Source organism: Vipera ursinii (genome assembly GCF_947247035.1).
Source record: "Vipera ursinii genome assembly, chromosome: 3".
NCBI classification, from domain to species: Eukaryota; Metazoa; Chordata; class Lepidosauria; order Squamata; family Viperidae; genus Vipera; species Vipera ursinii.
Window position 1 is genome coordinate 169,094,208 of NC_139516.1, and position 13,465 is coordinate 169,107,672.

Consider the following 13,465-nt stretch of genomic DNA (forward strand, 5'->3'; position numbering starts at 1 on the left):
TCACAATATACATACATACATACATACATACATACATACATACACACACACACACACACACACACACACACACACACACACACACATCCGTCATCCTCAGGCTGGTGGCTTCAGCTTCGTTCTTCTGGGAGAAGTGTGTGGTAGTGGCTGTTTGTTCCTCTTTTTTAAACTGCCAGAGGGGGTGTGTTCTGTGGGTGGAGGTGTGCTCTGATTGGGTGGGGGGTTAGCTGTGTTCTGATTGGGTGGGTGTGTGTTTTGAATGGGGGCTGTGTTCTGATTGGTTGGAGGTGTGTTTTGAGTGGATGGTCTGGTCTCAGCTGCCAGCCTTAGACCTGAACTGGTGAGTTGTGCTGCTTTTGTTCGGCTCTGTGTTTGTGGTGGTGCCATGTTTTTATAGTGGGTGTCAGTTTGCTTATTGTGTGGTTTGGAGGGGTTTAAAGTGGCTGATGTTGCAGCTGTGGTTAGGTTTCTGTTTTGTGGTTGTGTGTCATTATCGTTGTGGGTAGGGATTTGCTTTTTGAATGGTTGTGTGGTGGTGATGTCATGTGATGTTATCATGAGTTTGGGTCTGGTATCATTCTTGGTGGTTGGGACTCGTCTGTCAATCAAGGCGGGTTTCCAAATGGCTGGTAGGCGAGAGGTATCATCTCGTTTGTTCATGCTGGGGGAGGCGTTTTTCTATCTCGATGGCTTCTCTGATCATTCTGTTGTTAAAATGTTCAATTTTGGTGATAGTTTTGGTTTTTTTAAAATCAATTTCGTGTCCCGTGGCTTTGAAGTGTTGGAACAGGGATGAAGTTTGCTCTCCCTTTCTGAGTGAGTTCCTGTGCTCTTCAATGCATGCACTTATTCTTCTGTTGGTCTGTCCGATGTATGTGGTGGGGCAGGTGGTGCATGGGATTTCGTATACTCCTTGGTTTTCTAACCCAATTATGTCTTTGGGGTTTTTTAGGATGGTGGATATTTTTCTGTCTGTGTAGAATGCTGTTTTGATGTTGTGCTTTTGGAGGATCTTGCTGATTCTGTCTGTGGTCCCTTTTAAGTATGGGAGGAGGGCTTTGCCATTTTCTTGTTCTCTGTCTTGGGTTTTTGTGGGTGTCTCTCTTCGGATTAAATTGATAAACATGTTTCTTTGGAATCCATTGGTTGTTAGTACATTAGTGAGAGTGTGTAGTTCGGTTTTTAGGTGTTGTTCGTCAGCTAGGTGCTTTGTTCTATATACATACACACATAATAAATATATATAATAAAAAGCTGCTACAATCTAGAGCAGAAGGATTATTTCTGGAGCATTAATTCCGGTCCTAATAGTTATTATTCTTAGCTTCTTCCATTCATTTCCAGTGAATTTTAAAATCAGATTGAAATAAATACAAATGTTGATGCTGGACATATTTATTTAGATAAAAAAAACTAGGCAGCTAGGCTAACCTTGCAAATTTTGCAAAATGCATTGTGTCCAACTTTGACTGGCAGAATGTTACTGCAGGATAGATAAGGCTTTCCTGATGTTTTTAATTGCTATTGATTTTTTGTGGTGCAATGTGTCTTCTATTAGATTAGTTTTCATTTTGCCAAAGTACATGTGGCAGAGACATCAGTTTTTATCAGAAGAAAATTAGCAGCCTTTCTGAAAGCATGTGAAAAACAGTTCATTCTTAAGCATAGCTCAGTAGTAGAGGCTAGACTTTGCAAGCAAATTCTTCATATGTAGATATTTACTGTAAAATTCTAGTAACATTGCTTTAATTTTATTTTATTCAGCCTCAAATTTATTACAATTTACATTTCTTTTTTAAAAAAAATAAACTATACTAACTTGCAAAATTATATTAACTAAAAAGTAATATAAATATATTACTAACATAAAAATTATCTCTGTATTTGTGTGTGTGATTCTCTCTGTGTGTGTTTCTCCCACCCCCCCACCCACCATCTCTATGTGTGTGTGTGTGTGTGTGTTAAGGAATACAGCGAGAAACCTTGGCTTAAGGTCTGAAGGACTCACTGCCAGGAGACAATTCTATTCTAGATGTAAGTATCTGATAGTATAAGGACAAGGCCAGCAAAATAAGGCAACCACTGTAGAAAGAGCTTTAAAAATTTGTTGTTATTTTGCTTATCATTTTTTGTAATGTTGGTTTGTGATTTTTAGTCTCAATATTAACATAATTCAATTCAGTACCTCAAGTGGGAGAGTAGAAGTCAGCAACAAGGTGGACATTTACTGATTGGTCTCAGGCAACAGAACGACCCTCAAGCCAGCTGTCCATAAAGCATCTTAATACAATTATGCCTTTTCCAGCATTCATCAGAATAGTTACATATCATCCTAGAAAGCAGATGCCATGACAGACCAGCTATGCTTCTGGAATCTCATTAGATGCTTAACTGATTGGATTTGAAGCATGCCCCTTTTCCACCAGATTTTTCTAGAAGGGCTGAAATTATCTGAGATAGCTGGTCCCTTAGGTGACAGGCCTTATGACACCTTGAGTTGCACCTGGAAGCCCTGACTTGGCTGCATGGCCACACGGGCATATCATGGCATGTCATTACTGCCTTGTTTTTGTAGCTTCCAAATGGTTTTCAAGGACAACTGATGTGGATATTATTCCATAATCATAAGCAGAAGCATCACTGGAGATGTGTGTGTAACAATAAGCATGACAAATAACATCACAGGGTAAACCCTCTGCCATGTGAATGTGCAACTAATGTTGATGTAGATACAAAAGAAGCAGGTCTTGCCAATGCCATTTTGTTGATTTTGAACAGCCCCCTCATCCTAAATTGCCATTGATCTTTAGCATACAAAACTTCCTTTCCTAGAGCAAGATGGTTTTGCACAGTAAAGAAGCATGATTCCATATGGGATCCTTCTCAGAAATCTTAAACAGAATCTACTGCATAAAATCTCATTCAAATGTCAAGATTTGAATGACACATTATAAACCGCTGTATGATTCAATGATGCAGACATCTATTTAATAAATTTTCATTGACCGTGCAAGCTATCTAGAGTATATAAACATAGAGGAAACCCATATTTACTGATAATGTTACCTAGTTGGGTAATGAAATGTCTGCAAAAAAAATCAACAACCAAGTTTACAGAGCACTAAGGACTCAACAGATTTTTTTGGTTAATGTTTTAATATTTAATAGGCAATTTATAGTTGCCAAGCTGACATATACATTGGAATTCCTTTATATACTGCTCAAAAAATAAAGGGAACACTTAAACAACACAATGTACTGTATTTAATAGGCAATTTATATTTAATGTTTTAATATTTAATAGGCAATTTATAGTTGCCAAGCTGACATATACATTGGAATTCCTTTATATACTGCTCAAAAAATAAAGGGAACACTTAAACAACACAATGTACTGTATTTAATAGTAGGATGTCTTATCTTGTGTTCCCTTTATTTTTTTGAGCAGTATATAAGGAAACCTACTGAACATTCCAAGATATTATTTTGTTTACCACTGGACTGCATACCTTAGGGGAATGCTTAATACTAAGGAAAATAGCTGGCAGAAATGGAAATATTAATAAAATGCATAACTATATGCAGAGTAACGTGCAAATCAAATGTGTATAATAGGATAAATGAACCAGAATGTGTGTATGAATATTCATGTGAATTCAACTACATTTCAACCTGATATGGAAGTAAAATATAATTAGAAAAAGAAAAACTAGTTGAAGCCATTTGTGGCAGATTTGCCCACCCCAACCACAGTTAGGACATAATATTGATAAGCATCATCTATTAATTAGCTATTGACTACCTTAGAGTAGGGTGAATCCATTAGATGGCATGGCATATAGTCAACTAATAAGATTTATGTTACATAAACAATTATATTTTTTGTTCTCACCTTCCATGCATTTCAAATAAAGCTTCTAAAGTAGAACTTTTCAGTGTCTGCATTTGAAATTAAACCAAAGGAAAACAAAACAATCCCTGTTTTTATGAAAACTGTTGTGCAAGCTGTTCCCAACATCCCATATAACAGTTTTTTTTATTTATTTTTTTATTTTATTTTATTAAACTTATATACCGCCCTTCTCCCATAGGACTCAGGGCGGTTCACAAGGTTTTTTAAAACAATGCAACAAGTTACAAAAATTAAAAACAATTAAAATAATTACATTAACCTTGAAATATAACCCAATTAAACATACAATTAAAACCCCAGTTAATACTCTCAGTCTAGGCCAGAAAGCTCGAAGAGCCAGGTCTTCAGGTCCCGGCGGAATGAGCGAAGGTCAGGGGCAGTCCTAAGCTCTGCAGGCAGCTGGTTCCAAAGGGCCAGTGCACCCACAGAGAAGGCCCTCCCCCTGGGTATTGTCTGCCGGCAATCTTTTACCGGTGGTACCCTGAGGAGACCCTCCCTGTGGGAGCGCACAGGACGAAGGGAGCTTAATGCCGGCAGCAGGTGTTCCCTCAAATATCCTGGACCCAAGCCATTCAGGGATTTATAGGTCATCACCTCTACTTTTTTCCCCCTCTACTGTCCTCACCAGCCACAGATAAAATGGGAAACAATGTGGCAGGAGGATAGATAGGATGCCATAGCAACAGCAATAGCACTTAAACTTATATATTGTTTCATAGTGCTTTACAGCCCTCTCTACGTAAGTGGTTTACAGAGTATATTTTCCCCAGCAAACTGAGTCCTCATTTTACTGACTTTGGAAGGATGGAAGGCTTAATCTTGAGTCAATCTTGAGCCGGTCAGGATCGAACTGCTGGCAGTTGTCAGAATTACCCTGCAATCCTGCATTTTAAAAACTGTGCCGCCATGTCTCTTAGTAGTTCTGCATGCTAGAAATATTTAAGGATGAGGTTTCAAGAGAAGTTTCAAAGTCTTCTTTTTACCTCTAGTAAACCCTGAAGTGTATTCAGTAAATACACACAGGGAAAGAGACAAAACACCATAGAAAAATATTCTTGTAAGAATATTCTACCATCCATAAGTTATAGTTATAGGGGAACATGTATCTGTTTTACTTGAGCCCAAGCTTCCCATGGTTTTTGATGCATTGCTAACAGTGGCTAATACATGGCATGGCAGGGGTGCACTTAGCAGTAGGGATCTCCATGATCTCAGTAGATCCTAGGGCTCAACTCTGCATGTTTTAGATAATTCTTCTGTGATCCATTTATTTTGATGTCTGTTTGTTTTCCTATTAATTTGGACAATTGTTTTAGTTAAGTTCAAAAATGGTAGATGTAAAAAGTTCTGCAGTTTTATTTCTCTTTCCCCTCTTCTTTTATCAGCTACCCATGCATATGAGCATTTACAAACACTGATTAAAAATATACATGTTCATGTGTTCAAATCAAGATTTCTTTGTGTTCAGTGCTTTAATAAATGCAGACAGATTGCATACAACTTACAAGTGGAAAAAAAATCTGAAAAATAAAAATTGCATCAAGCTGACCATGCAAAGTGATTTGCTCATAACTTGCATTGCTAGCTAAAACAATTGGTGATTGCAGCAATTCAGTTTCATAAACAAGATTAATAATTAAGAATGCAAACATCTGAGATGAAATATCAAGGGAGGGGCATATTATAAGTATTCTTAACCATGAATTGCTCCAAATTCTGCTGCATATTGTATCACAATTGAATTCTTTGTGATCTGTAGGAAACAGGGTTCTATTTAGATAGCTTTCAGACTGTAGAATCTGAAATTGCTCAGTGGGAGAACAATTGAGTACTGAATCAAAATTCTGGATTTTAACTACAGTATATACTAAATTCAGTAACAGCTCTCAGTTTCTTTAGAAGCTAAAAGTTTGAGCCAATTTTTTTTCTTTCTGTTATTTGTTATAGGTGTGAATGTACATTGAAATTCTTATTTGATGTATTGGCCTCATTCTTTTCTCTTTTTTTTCTTAACTAAATAAAAAAGGGACAAAAATTACTTTAAAATGCTAAAAAAATGAAACAAAACGTACAAACTTGCAAAATGTGTATCTATAGACATACATTACATCAATAAATTGAGTCCTTGATTCCTTACAGTTATCCATGGTTAATCTATATTCACAGATCCTGCAAATATTGACTATTTGAAGGATATGTTTGTGTTTCTGAAGCTGAAAAGTACATCTTTCAGTTGCTTTGTTCAGTAGTTTACTCTCATGCGACAGTGATAGAATATAAACTTCTGAAAATATGCAGCTGCTTAACATATGCAATTGCTTCTTACTGAAATAGAACAACAGATTTAAATAAAGTGTTAATTCCACTGAATCTCCAACAGTATAAATACAAAGAATTTCTTGTTAAAATATTTCTTATTGAAAAGGATATAATCATAAAATCTATTGATTTTTTTAAAAAAATCTTTTTTAAAGAATTAAGTCATGCAAGCAAAAAAAAAAGTAGGCACACATATAAACCTACTTAAAAAGATTTTGAGCAAAAAAAATAGAACAGCAAAAGAAATATAAAAATTAGATATATATATATTTGTCTCCTTTCTCCACTTTTCCTCCAGACATTAACAGCTACTTTGATATTTTTATACTTTCTTTGAGACAGATTACTCACTTCTGTTTGGTGCATTTTAGTTGTTGCTGTTATTTTTATTTAAAAAAATGTTTTTACTTTTTCTTCACAAGCCATATTTTAAGTGTTTTTCTGTGTGATATATGTTAAATAAGGGAACCATTCCTATTTGAATTGACTTAACTTATAACACTTGTGTTCCTTTCCTACACTGATGTCAAGTTTTCCAATGTAGTGCCAGATTGATTTTTGCCACTTCCACCATATATTTTAAAAATTATTATCTTTTTCATTTATACTGTATATATATTGGGATCACGCTTAACAAAGTTTTAGTGGCTTTAATTCAACTTTTATTTTCAGAATTATTTGAATATTTTGATGTATTTCTTTCCTATAATTTTTGGGGAATTTTTACATGACCACCATATGTGATGAAACATTCCTTTTTTACCAACATATTATTGTTATATGATTTATCCAACTAGGCAAACCTAGACAGAATTATAATACATATGTAGAATATATTTTCTCAATGCCTTTAAGTGAGAGATGGGCAGCATATACATGTAATAAATAAATAAGTAAAGCTAAATAATTTTTACAGGTATTTAGTTGTGTTAGGAACATCTGGGAAAAGGTTAACTGTATCTTGATTGTCCACAAATTAATTTTCAAGGGAGAAGATGGTTCTTGATTGAACAGCATCAGATTTTTCAATAAACTTTAAAATTATGCAAAACTGGACGAATTACCTTTTATTGCATTAGATTAAAAACCTATCTATTTTAATCAGTAGTCACTTTTGACTACTGTAGTAGCAACTTTCTAGCATAACAGTTGCATTTTTTTGTCATCAAGAATGTGTATACATATAATGGAATCCCAGCATTCAACATTCATTGTGGCTACAGAAAAGTTTTTTCCAACATTCATAGATAAGTGTAGTGGTCATTGACCTTTCTTCTTGCAAAGAGTCTTGCTGTTTTCTATTTTTTTAAAAAAAGTTTTATTTATTGTTATACATGATTATTTTACCAACTTTTTGTCTCACTGAAGCCTCAGTTTCTAAACCTTTGCTATCTAACCACTGACTTCCTCTGAATATCCCCATGAATTGAGAAACAGTCTTAAATCTTTTCTTCAATATGATTTACAAGGTCATCCAAGCAAAATGGTAACTGAAATTTTACCACCTGTCTCTATTATACTGCTTCATCTCTTTTCCGGGGCATGATTCATGCATCCTCATCCTGCTTTTTTCTTTGCTGCAAACCCAGAGAAGAGTCAAGAGACAATAAGACAACATATCTTATGTTGACAGCTCTATCTGTTGCCGGGGGGTGACAGTTGCCTTTGGTGGAGACAGATTCAGAGCAAGAAAAGATGCTATGAACTTCTCTGATTATCTGAAGAGGAGGAGAATGGAAGGGCTGGACTCCGTTGATACTGTTTGCTGCAGTCTTTAATCTTCCCTCAGTCTGGCTGTCCAGCAAAAAGGAAGTTGAAAGAACAGAACTTTGTTTTTAATGAATGGGTTTTATATAGCTGCCCATCTTATAGCATACAACTCTGGTAACTAACAACAGTGATAAATAGCAGTTTAGGTTGTTTTAATTCTTGATTGAGAGCTGTCCAGTTTAGTTTAAGATGGGTGGCTATATAAATGTTTTAAATAAATAAAAAATCCACAAACAATAAAATCAATATAAAAAGAAAAAAATGAAGGAAAAATAAAATTAAAATTAAAACAACTCGACACCCAACCCATAACAACACCCCTTCATCAACTTTAGTGTCTCAATGCTTGGGGAAAAGACAACCTTCAGACAATTATGGGTAGGGGCTGCTACAGAAAAGGCATGCTACCTGGGTCCCACTGGATAACGTTACAAGGAAAGGTCCTGGACCATTCTTACTTTAAACACTTTAATGGAATGGGCAGATATGCTCAAGGAGAGGTTGTCCTGAAGATACCCTGGCCCTATGCTGTGACTAGCACCTTCAATTGCACTCATGAAGAAATTGGGAGCTCTAGTGCAGTTTGTGCAGCAACGATGCAACATTGGCAAACTGAGACATACCCAATATTTCATGAGCTGTCATATTTTGGACTAGTTGCAATTTCTAGATGGTTTTCTTTTTTCTATATTTTTTATTTTATTCAGAACAAAGTTAAAATATGAAACTAAATAAAAGTCAAAGCAGACATAAAATAAAATACAAAACACAAAATCAGAACATTAAAAAGGTGCATAATACACATACAGTATTATCCCCTCTAGCTGAATATTGATTAATATATTGCTACATTAGGTCTCACCCCCCTGCAAAATAGGTCCTCCCAAAATTTTTAAACTACTGAATCTATTGACAACTTGTTGACCTGTCTTCTACATGTTATATTAGTGAAAAAATAGTTGACAGTAAAAACAATAATAGTAAAATAAAACAAAATTAAAGTTTCAAGTCTCTCTGTTAACAAACTGTTATCGCGATCCACTTGTAGAAAATTTACCATGGCATCTTAACTATCCAAGATCATCCCAAAAGATCATCTTGGGTCAAAAATCTATGTTTGTTTCTTAATATTCTCTCTTATCAATTGTTGTTTAATTAAATGTAGTAAATTCAGTCTCCAGAATAGGTGTATCTTTAAATCAGAGTGCAAGCAATTTCTGGATGGTTTTCAAGGGAACCCCATATAGAGTGTATTGCAATAATCCAATTGGGAAGTGACCAGAGGCATGAGTGACCATGAGCAATCCCTCCCAAGCCAGGAATGGGCACAACTGGTGCCCAATGCATAACTGGGCAAAGACCTCCCTTAAACCCTGAGTCCAGGAGGACCACCAAACTGCCTACTAGCTCTGTCTGGAAACTGCCACCTCATGAAATAACAAATATAATATGTCACAAACCCTGGGATCAGGGGAGAGAGAACCCAAAGAAACTTCATTTTGCTAAAGTTGAGCCATAACCGATTCCATCATATCTAGATCCTCTCAGCATACAGTCACTGGGTCAGCACCAACACAGAGTCACCTGCCCACCTGGGGTGGAGATATATGAGTATTTATTCTGTATTTATTGTATGTTATTGTTGTTAGCCGCCCTGAGTTCTTCGGGAGATAGGGCGGGATATAAGTCCCATTAATAAATAAATAAAATAAATAAATGAGTATCATCAACATACTGATGATATTGCACCCTGTGCTGATAGATAATCTTACCTAACAGTTTTATGGAGATGTTAAAGAGGAATGGTGAGATACTTAATACTTAAGACACTGCATATTATAGAAATCTAGGACTGAAACCCACCAACAACAACAATTGGTATTGACAATGGAAATAAGAGGTTAACCACCACAAAATTGTGCCTCCCAGTAATTGCAGCATGTCCAGAAGGTTATCATGGTTTATTGTATTGAAAGCCACTGAGAGATCCAAGACAGCCAGGATGGTTGTACCACCCACATCCTGAGTCCTACATAGGACATACACCAGTGTGACCAATGCATTTTAGGTAACAATGTATGAATGACCAATGCTTGAACCCAGACTGAAAAGGATCTAGATAATCCACCACATACAGGATCTTCTGTAGCTGAAATCCAATTATTGTCAAGATTGAATTGCTAAAATGCTTGTCATTGCTCAACTTGCCATAGCTCAACTTAGCTCAACTCTGTCATTGCTCAACTTGCCATAGAAACAGGGGAGAGAGAGAGCCTGGGAAAGAAAAGGGAGTTTTAAGAAGCTGTCCATGGACCATGAGACCCAAGGTTATCAAGAGCAGGTGTCTGACAGAGAAGTGGACCATTTCCATAATGAACAGAAAGAATGTGATTGGGAAAAGTGAGCACATGGTGGGTGAGGGTTATGAAAAGCTATTAACTAACCAAATTTTTGCACCCAAAAACTAGGGTTGATTTCACTTCTTCAATGCCAGGATGTATATTCAATAAAGAATATCTCTTGGCACATCAAAGCCATAGAGTTTCTTCAATGTTGAATTTGCCAGCCAGATGGTTGACATTTATCTTCTCATCAAACTTCCCAAGAAAGGAGATTGGATACTCAACAAGAGCTATCAAATGGGTTGAAGGATGGTCTTTTGAGAAGGGACCATTCTCATAACAAACAGAAAGAATGTGATTGGGAAAAATGAGCACATGGTGGGTGAGGGTTATGAAAAGCTAATAACTAACCAGATTTTTGCACCTGAAAACTAGGGTTGATTTTACCTTCATGACTGGCAGAACCATCTCTTTGCTTAAAGAGGTATTAGCTAAGATTTGGACTTAACTGCACTCTGCCTCCTAGGTTCTAGGAGGTCTTGACCAGACAGGAGGGGCATAGATTCAGAAAACATGTGGCTGAGTTCACAGCTGCAGGGACCTGTGTACTTCCTCAGGTATGACAAGGTGAAAACTCTTCCATGTAATGAGCCTTGGTGGAGCAGTGGGCTAATGCCTTCTTAAGTAACACCAGCTGCCTGCAATTAGTGCAGGTTAGAGTCCCACCAGGCTCAAGGTTGACTCAGCCTTCCATCCTTCTGAGGTAGGTAAAATAAGGACCCAGTTTGTTGTGGGCAACAAGCTGACTTTGTAAAAATGCCACTGGGGGGTGGGCGAAAGCCCTAATAAGCAGGCATATACATAGAATGAAGGCTATTGCTAAGCACATTGATTTGTGCTTCTTAGATTGTAAGCCACCCTGAGTCTTCGGAGAAGGGCGGGATATAAATGGGATTTTTTAAAAAAATAGAAATCAGATGAGTCACTTCCAAAAGATCTCCCTAGGTAGTATCTATTACAAGTGAAGTTGAGCAACTTTGTCTGACAAATGCTGAGAATATTCTTCACAGTGACCCTGAAACAGCTCTCATAGCTACTTCTTCCCCAGGAGAGATGTGATCTCCTGAAATAGAGCTGCTGACCACAATTAGCAGCCACAATTAGACCTTTGCCACCCTTATCATTGCAAGGTAAGTCCTCTTGTCTGTGCATGGGAGGCTTCACATTTCATCCCCTATCACATGCTCATTCCAAGAAGTGAACAGGGCCTTGACCAAATCATGAATCAACATTTTGACACCAAGGCTGATCTAGGCAAATGCTGCATGTAAAGGATGTTTAAACTCCCCCATTCTGCTATGCAATTTTTGTCTTTTGGTCCTCAGCATTTTTTTTAATTCCATTTATATCCCGCCCTTCTCCGAAGACTCAGGGCAGCTTACAAGCTTAGCAGTAGCCTTCATTCCATGTATATGCCTGCTTATTAGGGCTTTTGGGCCCCCCCAAGTGTCATTATTACAAAGTCAGCTTATTGCCCCCAACAATCTGGGTCCTCATTTTACCTACCTCGGAAGGATGGAAGGCTGAGTCAACCTTGAGCCTGGTGGGACTCGAACCTGCACTAATTGCAGGCAGCTGGTGTTACTTAAGGAGGCATTTTGATTTTAGTGCCAGTAAAAACAACAGATATATCTTCTCTTCTGTTTTCTGTCTCTCTCACAAATAACTTGTTCAGAAGTATTTCATGGTTGGTGAGCATTACAGACTGTATGGGCTGTACAGGTAGTGTTTATTTGGTGATTGCTTCAGTTACCGATTGTTGGCAAATACAATAGTAATAGATGATAGCAAAGTGTAGTTGTAGTAAAAGAAAACGTTTTCCAAACAATGCATGCACTTATGATCAAATTTTTGTGTTCAAAAATAATGTAGGCCAGAGTGGGAGTAACACTGGCTAGGTGCGTTGGAAAGCTTTATTTAAATAATGTAATAGTGACCAGCAATTTTCACTGCACTTTTCTCTCTGTGTGTGTGCATGTATGTGCGTGTTGTGTGTCTTCCCCACCCTCCCTCTCTCCCTCTCTCTCTTCCCCCTTCTTCTCCTTATTTCACTGGAACAGATTGCAGTGGCTAAAGAGAAGCAACCTAGAACCCAAAGAGAGAAGCAACCTAGAACTAAGAAGAAACTTCTTGACAGTTAGAACAATTAATCAGTGGAACAACCTGACTCCAGAACTGGTGAATGCTCCAACACCTGAAGTTTTTAAGAAGAGATTGGACAGCCATTTGTCCGAAATGGTATAGGGTTTCCTGCCTGGGCAGGGGGTTGGATTAAATGACCTCCAAGGTCCCTCCCAATTTTTATTTTTATTATTATTATTATTATTATTATTATTATTATTATTATTATTATTATTATTATTATTAGTAGTAGTAGTAGTAGTAGTAGTAGTAGTAGTAGTAGTAGTACTGTAGTAGTAGTATCTGCTGCTGCTGCTGTTGTTATATGAGGGCTGCCGGTATTTTAAAATAATTAATAGAGCAATAGAGAATAGAATATTGGCCAAGTGTGACTGGACACACAAGGAATTTGTCTTGAGTGCCTAAGCTCTCAGTGTACATACAAACAGTGAAGTGATAAATCATAAGATACCAATAGGAGAAGGTAGTAGGAAAGATGAGAAGGATAATAGGAATACAGTCCTACTACATGGGTAAATATCCTTAGACATAAGACGGTGCTGTGGGAATTAAATGTACAGCAGAGAGATGTCACCAGGGAAAAAAACTGTCCCTGTGTCTAATTGTTTTGGCGTGCAATGCTCTATAGTGACATCCTGAGGGGAGGATTGAAACAGATTATGTACAGGATGTGAGAGGTCTGTAGATATTTGCTTAGCCCTCTTTCTGACTCGTGCAGTATACAGGACCTCAATGGAAGGCAGGTTGGATGCAATCATTTTTTTCCCTGCAGTCCTAACTATCCATCTGTACCTGTCCTGTTTGGATAGACATATACCCCCTCATCTAAAATATGCCTCCTCTTCTGGCAATGGTAACTGCCCTAGTGAACAGAACAATTCCTGAGCTAAAATAGACCCGAAATAGATTGAGATGATGC